This window comes from Tupaia chinensis, unplaced genomic scaffold, assembly GCF_000334495.1.
Source record: "Tupaia chinensis unplaced genomic scaffold, TupChi_1.0 Scaffold144731_1, whole genome shotgun sequence".
NCBI lineage: Eukaryota > Metazoa > Chordata > Mammalia > Scandentia > Tupaiidae > Tupaia > Tupaia belangeri.
Window position 1 is genome coordinate 602,294 of NW_006204591.1, and position 9,230 is coordinate 611,523.

Genomic DNA, 9,230 nt, shown 5'->3' on the forward strand with positions numbered 1-9,230 from the left:
CATTTAAGAAAGAAAGTTCTCGTTCAAGAACACTGGTCATGTAGGAGTCCAGCTTCATGCTCTTCCTTGTCAGGCTTTCATTCTCTGCTGAATTAGAACTTCTGGTACTATCTGCATTCTAGTGACCTGTCTTGCATAAAACCCTAGTTCCAGAACAGGGGAAATATGATGCAGATGATCCCTCTTAAGATTTCAGGCCAAGTGCGGACCCATATCCTCTGTCAAGATAATTACGGTGTGTGAATAAAGTATGCTTGCCTACACTTGCCTATTTAAGCAAAGACAACATGCCAGAACTCTCCCTTCACTCCAGAGTCAAGATTATGCAACACTTCCATTAGTTGCAGGTTACTAAAGCAGAAAACAATCCTTAATTAAGGAAAAAAGTGTTTTATGAGTAGAAAGGAGAACATAAACAAAGCGAACTCATAGTCCGAAAGTTCCATAGAAAATAAGACACAAGTGCATGTAATTGACATTAATGTTGAGGGGTGGAAGGCGAAAGCAGCAGAGGACTAGGAATCTGGAGCGAGACTCCCTGGGTGTGAATTCTGCCACTGACCCCACTGGGAGACAATGGGCAAGGTATTTAATCTCCCTGGGCCTCGTTCTCCTTCCATTGGTACAACAGGGATAGAAGAGTGCTTATCGCAAAGGATTGTTGAGAGGATTAAATAAGCTCAAGCATGTAAAACACATAGAACATTGAGTGGTGGTTTATGCTATGTGAGTATTGACTTTTTAATACACTCTCCATCCTCCTCTTTTTCTTGTTCTTTTCTTTTTCTTCTTTATCTCTTCCTTTTCTTCCACCCCTCCTCTCTGTCTCCCCCTTTTCCTCCTCAGCACTATTATATGTACTAAATAGCCAGGGCAGGCTATGAAATTTGGGACGCATGAGACAAAATGAAATTTTAGGGCCAGTTGTCCAAAAGTCAGGAAAACATTTTTTCCCTTTCTTTGGTCTCCCCTCCCCATCTCTTTCTCATCCACTCTGTTGTGGTGTCCTTTATTTGCTATTTAGTGACTCCTCTCAGGTCCAGGGACATTCCCCAGGCAAGTACAGACCCTCATGGGTACCTAGGGCCCCTCTCTGTAACTTGGTTTACTGTAAGTTTGCACCCAACTCCCACACTTGCTGTGTTTGTGTGTAGCCTGCTTCTGTGGGGTGGAGGTGGGGAGATGACAGAGGGCCCTGGGAGGCAGGGAGAGGAGAGGAGTAGGATAGCAGAGACCCCTTCTCAGGGAGGAGAGGAGGAGAGCCTGCAACTGAGCAGAGTCCTCAAGCCTTGGTTCCAATGGAATCACTGCTCTATTAGATTTTATATACAAATAAAACACATTCAAAGGCAGAATCAAGAGGGCTGGCAGGTGGCGTGGCTGTTAAGGCATTGGACTCCCACACGGCAGACTGCAGTTTGAGTACTAGACCTGACGGCTTGAAATTCATGCCTACCCCTTGTGCATGCTTACCTAAAATCTCAGAAGGAGAATGGAGGAAAAGGGATTGCGTCATGGCCATCCCTCCGGGGCAGGGGGTGTAATTTCTCACTTTCACTCTCTGTCTCTCCAGCAAGTGCACACACCCTATGGCAAAAAAACTAAAAAACTAAAAATTAAAAAAAGACAATTAGAATTTTTTTTAGAGTTTTTTTTTTTTTCTATAGGGTGTGTGCACTTGCCAGAAAGAGAGAGACAGAGATATAGAAAGCAAGAAATCACCCCCCCAGGGGGGATGGCCATGCCGTAATCCCTTCTCCTCCATTCTCCTCTCAGGGCACACAACATGCTCCTAGTGTGAGTTTAAACCACCGGGTCCGGGACTAAGACTGCAGTCAACTACATGGGAGTCCAGTGACATAGCCATTACACCAACTGCTGGTCCCAGAATTAGAACTTTTTTAAGTTGGGGACCACAGAGCATTAAAGTCTCAAGACTAGGCCTCCTTCTGAGGTAGGATCCTGTGTCACATTTCATGATGCTGGCACCAGCAATAGCCAAATAAATGTGAAGCTACAATAATTAAGGATCAATTGAAACCCCATTTTGGTTATCCAGTGCCACTATACTTTAAGATGTGGAAATTGGATTTTTTTGGTGAGTTTTTGGAGTTTTGGTGAGACCAACACAAACTTTTTACTCATTTGTCAAACCCTGGAGAAAAAAAAAATGTATGTTTTATTCAACTGGTCAACCCTAGAGACACATTTATAAACTAGCTTTTATAAAGATTTTTGTGTCCTTCTAACCAAAAGTATTAGATTAGCATTTCCTAAAGTGTGTTACTTAAGAAAAGGATTCTATGAGAACTTGAGTCACTAGGTAAAACAAAATTAACAGATTGTTGAAATTCAGGACTACTCACCTGGTAGTAAGTAATCCCACTAATGAGGGAAAAACTAATTTTTTCTTCTGACTACCTTGTTACTCTTTTTGGCTTAATCATTAGACTTTGGAAGGAATGGAGAAACACAAAAGAAGAGAATCCATTTAGTGAATTGTGATATTTTCAAATTTCAAAATGAATTTTATGATTTTATAATTAAAGTTGCCCTCTTAGTTCTTCAATCATGTTCTTTCACCCTCTGTATTACTCACTCCTAAGGCCATAATCTTTTTTTTTTTTTTTTAAATGTTTTTGCCATGGGAATGTGTACTCAGAAGAGAGACAGGGACAGATAGTGAGGGAAAGTGAGGAATCACCCTCCTAGGGGGTATGGCCATGCCACAATCCCTTCTCTTTCATTCTCCTCCTGGGATTTTTGGGCACATATGTACATGCACCTGGCGTGAGTCTTAAGTCGCTGGATCCAGGACTTGAACCATAGTCAACCATGTGGGAGTCCAGTGCCTTAACTACTATACTACCTGCTGGTTCCACAAAGCCATATTCTTGATCCCTTCCTTCTGGCCTTTACCTCACCTACTCTAGTCCTCACTAGCCATTTATCTTCCTTGCTGATGAATTGACCATTGGCCATCAGTTTTTCAATGATCTCTGCTAGTGCCCTCACTTTTCTCTCTACCCAGTCTACGTGCCATGTTCCATCATTATACCATTAGCACCCTTAATTCTTTTAAATCTCCTTTCTCCATTGAATTGTTGACAGAGTCCAAGTCCTGGTTAAAATCCATAACTATCCTCTCTCTACTTGCACTTGGCTAGAGAAAAATTCACAACGGTCATGTCCTCGGTTTAAACTCTTATCTTAAAATCTAAATTGACATTCAACATAGCAGCTATCCTATTTAGTTCACTTTTCCCTTCTTCAAAATTAATGTTTTATACATCTCCTCCTCACCCCCTTCCTATTTTATCTTGTGACTCTGATTCATTCTCCACTGGGAAACTAGAAGAAACCAGATGGTAATTCTCTTTCTATTTTTCTTTACTAGCTATTTTTTCCCTTTCCTCCTCATATTATAAATAAATATCCCTGCTTCATCTTATCAAATAATTATTTGTACTTTGTATCTGTTTCTGTGCTTTTCAGTTTATGAACTCTTACAAATAACCCCTCTGCTAAATCACTCACTGCAACCCCAAATTCCCAACTCTGTTGAAGGGATATACAACTAGAATCATAAATGTGCTCTGCTATCTTTTGTCTAAAAAAACAAAATAAAAACAAACTTTACTTGACCCCATTTATCCTTCTAGTCTCTGCAGCCCTTTGTAGCAAATCTTTGTCTACTCTGTCCCCATTCCTCACCTCACAATTCCTAATTAACTCATTCCTGTTGGGTTTCTGTCCTAAGAAACCACCACTCCTGCTGAGACTGCTCAATGGTACTGTGCTACAAACCAAGTCTTCTTATGGTACTTCCTCATTTTGATATGTTTGTAAAAGCTTTTTTTTCTTCTTCCATGATGCCATATATTCTTAGTTTTCTTCCAACCTCACTGACTATTCTTTCTCCGTCTTTCATGCTGGCTGCTAGATCTCTAAATACCGGAAATTTCTGGAGAACATTCCTGATCCCTCTTCTAATTCCAAGCAGTATTTTTCCCTATCGATGATCTCATCCAAACTTAAGTTCTTCAATAGAATCTATTCAGCACTGACTCTCAAAGCTGTCTCTAGCTGTGACCTTTTCTTGGAATTTTATATTTGCTGTATCTGTTGTATATCCGTATCTTCACATGAATTAATGTTGGATGAGGAGCTCATCTGCCACAGTGGAGCTGCTGATTTTCCCTCCAGCCCATCCCTCCTTAATCTGCTTCTCTCCAAACCATCCCATTTTAGTAAGAAGCCCTACCAGCCATTTAGCTCTGAAGCCAAAAGTCCAGGGACTATCTTGATTTTTCTCTTTTCTTTACTATTCTGTGTCAAATCTGTCAGCAAGACTTGTTAACACCTCCTTCAGAACACATCCCTAAACTGGGCATGTCTTTCGCCTCCAATCCCACTCCTCCATCACATGCTGTCAACTTCTCCAGTCTGAACAACTGCAATAACTTCTTGATTAATGTCCTTGCTTCAACTCTTGAACCTTTACACAGCAGCAGAAAGATGTTTTAAAAATGTAAATCAAACTATGCTTAAAACATTCTAAAGTCTTCCCATGACACCGGAAATAAAAGCCAACATTATTGTGCTAGTTATAAACTCTACTTGGTCTAAAAAGTGTCAACTTCTCTATTTTATATGACTCTGGGCCTACTATTCACACTTCAGCTACACTGGCCTTCCTTTGATCCTCAAACATGCCAAGATCATCTTAATTAAGTGACTTTCATGCTCGTTCCCACTGGCTAGAATGCTCATGCCTCTGATCTCCACCAGCTTCTTCTCATTCAAATGTTGGCTTGAATGTTATTCTTGTTATTTATACCATTATGGGACTGTGAATTCTAATTTTATTCAATAGGTTATCATCAGTTTCTAACATTATTCATTTTGATGCTCAAAATACTTGGCCATTAGAATTACCTTCAAGGGGTCAGCAGGTGGCATGGTGATTAAGGCACTGAACTCCCATGTGGCTGGTAATAGTTCAAGTCCCAGACCCAGTGGCTTGAAAAATCACACCAGGTGTGTGTGTGTGTGTGTGTGTGTGTGTGTGTGTGTGTATGTTTGCCCAAAATTTCGAGAAGAGAATGGAGGAGAAGAGATTGTGGTTTTGCTATCCCCTTGAGGGTGATTTCTCACTTCTCCTTTCTCTGTCAGTCTCTGGTGAATTCATGCACCCTATAACAAAAGCTTTTAAAAAGTAAAAATAATATGAGACATGATATTAATGCTTGTATAGTCTCATATATACAAACATGCTATCATATAAAAGTATTTTGAATAGCGGTCCCTTTTCCTTAAAAAAAAAAAATATAATTCCTTTCTAGCTGCCTTCTGTGTTCTTTTGACATGCCTCTGTAATTCTTTGAGCATTTTTATTATGTCTGGCACAAAAAGATGTTTTGGGCTTATTTTATGTTTTCTCTGGAATCATCCATTCTTCAAGGAACTTTGATTCCTTTTAGTGGAGGATGGTATTTAGTAACCAAGATATGGGTTGTAAAAGTGTTCATTGTTACTGAGGTGTCATTGCTTTCAGGCATTCTCTGCAGACTGCACTTGGACACACGAACACATTCATACCTATTTATTTATAATCTATCTAGCATCTATCTTCAAAAGCATGATTTCACACGTTATACCCACAGTTTCAGTCTAATGCTACATACTTTATTCTAACCAGCCCGCTTTCCACATTTGTATTTAGAAATCAGGCTCCCATTCTTTTTATTTACTTTTATTTATTATTGTCATAATCTCGTTTATATTACCTTGACTCACATCTATCTTTACAGTGTATTACATTTCTTTTCCCAGAAGGAATATCATGATTATCAGTCAAGACAAAGACATTGCTATCCACATCATCATATAGCTTTTCATCATTTTTTTCCAGATTGTTATTATTTTGATTCTCATTTTTTAAAACATTCAATCACTCTATATAATTTAAGAGAATAAATAGAGAGACATGACATTAGTGGGACACAGAAATGGTTTATTACCTGTTGATGAAAATATGTATAGTATTTTCAACTGGACTGGTCTGAGAAGTATTTCGTGTTGGGTAAATCCTTTTTACAGGCTCCCACTCTTGATATATAGGATTGTCAGAAAAGTCATGCCTTTTTACAGGCTCCCATTCTTGATATATAGGATTGTCAGAAAAGTCATGACACATTTTTTGCATAGAAAGCCATAGAAAAATATGTTATGACTTTTCTGACAACCTGATATTTATTTCCTTGATACTTCTATATATTACCAATCTCCTGGGTTACATGGAATATCTACTTAGCCCCAGCATGGCTGATGCATACAACCTCATGCCAACTGAAAATACAAGTTTCCAGCCCTATTGCAGTTAAACCACTTAAAATTTTCCAATAGGTATTCATTCATTAGGTCATTCATTCATTTATTCATAAGTAACATAGTATTGACTATCTAGTCAGGTACACACAGTGCTAAATGCTGTGGATATACCAATGAACAAGGTAGTCAGAATATCTGTCCTTGTGGTTGTTACTCTAGACCCTTATCTCTGCTCTGGATATTTTGTCTTTATTAAACTTTAAAGTTTGTGATACATAAGTAGGCATAGGTTATGTGTAATTCTTACTATGGAAATAGGGCTCATCATTTTTTTTTTTTTAGATGTTTTTCACTTAGAGTATGTGTGCTCACCAGAGAAAGAGAGAGACAGATAGTGAGAGGGAAAGTGAGAAATCACCTCCTAAGGGAGATGGCCATGTCCTAATCCCTTCTCCTCCATTTTCTTCCTGGGATTTTGGGCATGCATGCACATGTGCCCGGCGTGAGTTTCAAGCCACCAGATCTGGGACTTGGCCCACGGTTTGCCATGTAGGGCTCCAGCAACGTTAACTGCTCTGCCCTCTGATGGCTCCCTTAGTCATTCTTTTTCCTTTTTTTTGGGAGAGATTTTTGCTATAGGGTGTGTGTGCTTGCCCGAAAGACAGACAGAAAGTGAAAAATCACCCCCCACAGGAGGTGGCCACACTGTAATCTCTTCTCCTCCATTCTCCTCTCAGGATCTTGGGCATGTACACACTCGTGCCCGGTGTGAGTTTAAGCCACTGGGTCCGGGACTTGAACTGTGGTTGACTACATGGGAGTCCAGTGACATAGCCATTATGCCAACTGCTGGTCTCCCCCTATCAGTCATTCTTAATATATGCTTTGACTACCACATGATCCCAGTTAAATAATGTCCTAAATATATATAGGTGGATAAACATATAGATACTATATTTAGTAGACTTTATCTGATGCTATTCCAGAATACAGAGTAGGCATCGTTAAGTAACTGATGCTTATTTTTGTTGTTATACATTGGCCATAGCCAAGGGTTATACATTTTGGCTCTAAGAAAGTCTTCACACCCATGAATCAGTGTGTTGTCATGTATCTCAGAGTGACTTGACCTGATTTATACAGTCTAGTAAAACACAATGGACTTCTGTGAAAGAAATGAGATTAAGCCCAGAACAGCCCTTCTTCAAGAGGCAGCCAGCTCCATGGCTCCTGTGATCTAGCCATTTGGGGAGAAAGGAAGATGTCCCACTGATAACTGAATGGACTTCTGTGAAAGAAATGCGATTAAAATATATAGACTTAATACCTTCAAGTTGCCAGTGTTCCTTTATAGGTGTTTGATAAAATGTTGGTTGCTTGAATTAAAATTTGTTATATAATTTATGTGTTGTTGTAATATGTGTTAAGACATCTACCAACAGCGTGACTTGTTTGTTCTTCCTTTCTGACCTTCCCACAGTTTGGCATTTCTGTTGTCTTTGCAACCTGATCTCCCTGGAACTTTTAATTCTTTCTTTTATTTTTCTATTTAGTATAGCCACATGACCCACTGCACAGTCTAGGCAAAATCATTCTTCCAGCTTTTAACATCTGTAGATACAGGCTCTCAGGATTTCACTGGTATTATTTTCACACCTCCAGTGAAAGAGAAAATGCTAACACAGATATTAGAAATTGTTTATGAGGCCTGATTTGTGGCAGATAAGATGGCTTCTTTGAGACTCAATTTGAGGATAAAGGAGTTACTTTATATCCCATTTCCTTTTTCAAAGAAACAAGTCTGGTTTTGTTCAGACTCCTTATTACATTTAGCTTCTGTTCTCATAATCCATCAAAATTACTAGCTGAAAGATCAAAAAATAAAAATAAGCATTCTGTTTTGAAGCATACTGTTTAAATAACTACAATGTCCCTCAAACTTGAGGGCCCATCTCTGCTCTGCTTCTAGGATTTCCTGCAAATCGGTGTCAGTTGTCTGCTATATAAAATGAACTCCGGAGAATGGATGAGAATATGACACTCTTTTTGTGTGGCGACTTCCCATAACTGTATTCAATCTAAATCTAAAGTCCTCATTTGGTTTTAGCCTTCCTGTTTAGTAAAATCCAATTTATAAACGTTATTTTCATTATATATCATGCTTTATGGTTGGCCACAAGAAAGCACTGAGAAACACAGAGCAACCGAGACAGACTCAAACACAGCAGGGTTATGACTGTGTCTCAGTTGTCATTTTTGGTGAGGTGCAGCCCTCACTTTCAAATAGTTTCAAATATCCTTGGCAAAAGAAAAACCTCAAACAAAGTGTGTGAATGAATGAAGGAGTGCTGTGTATTTTTAAGGTGTGGCCAGGTTTCCACCTGGCTCTACTTCTTTTCCATTAGTGTGCTGGAACTGTCAAAAAGCTTTTAAATGCTCATTCCAAATAATAACAACAATAAGAATAATATTTGCTGAGTGCTTACTATCTGCACAGGCTCTCCCAGGTTTAGGTGGAGTCTATCTAAATGTATAGCCGTTAGTAGGTACTCTGCTTTTGGGAAGTGGCTCTCCAACTTTATTGAAATTAATCACCTGGGGGAGGGATGGTGTTTAAAATGCCGATCACCACCAGAGATGTGGTTTGTATGTGCAGGACAGGACACGTGAATTTGAAATGTTCCCCAGCTCCTCATATAATTCAGCTATGATGTGCTACATTCTGTTTAAGGTTTTGAGGGGGCTCTTGACCAGCCAGTCAATTAGCTGTCTAGCTATCTAAAGTCTATTTATTCATTTTATTTTTCCCCCTGAGCAAGAGAGACAGAGAGGAGAGGGAGAAAGTGAGAGAGTACACTTCCAACAAGGCTCAGTGCTGTGATCCACCCCCGGCTTCA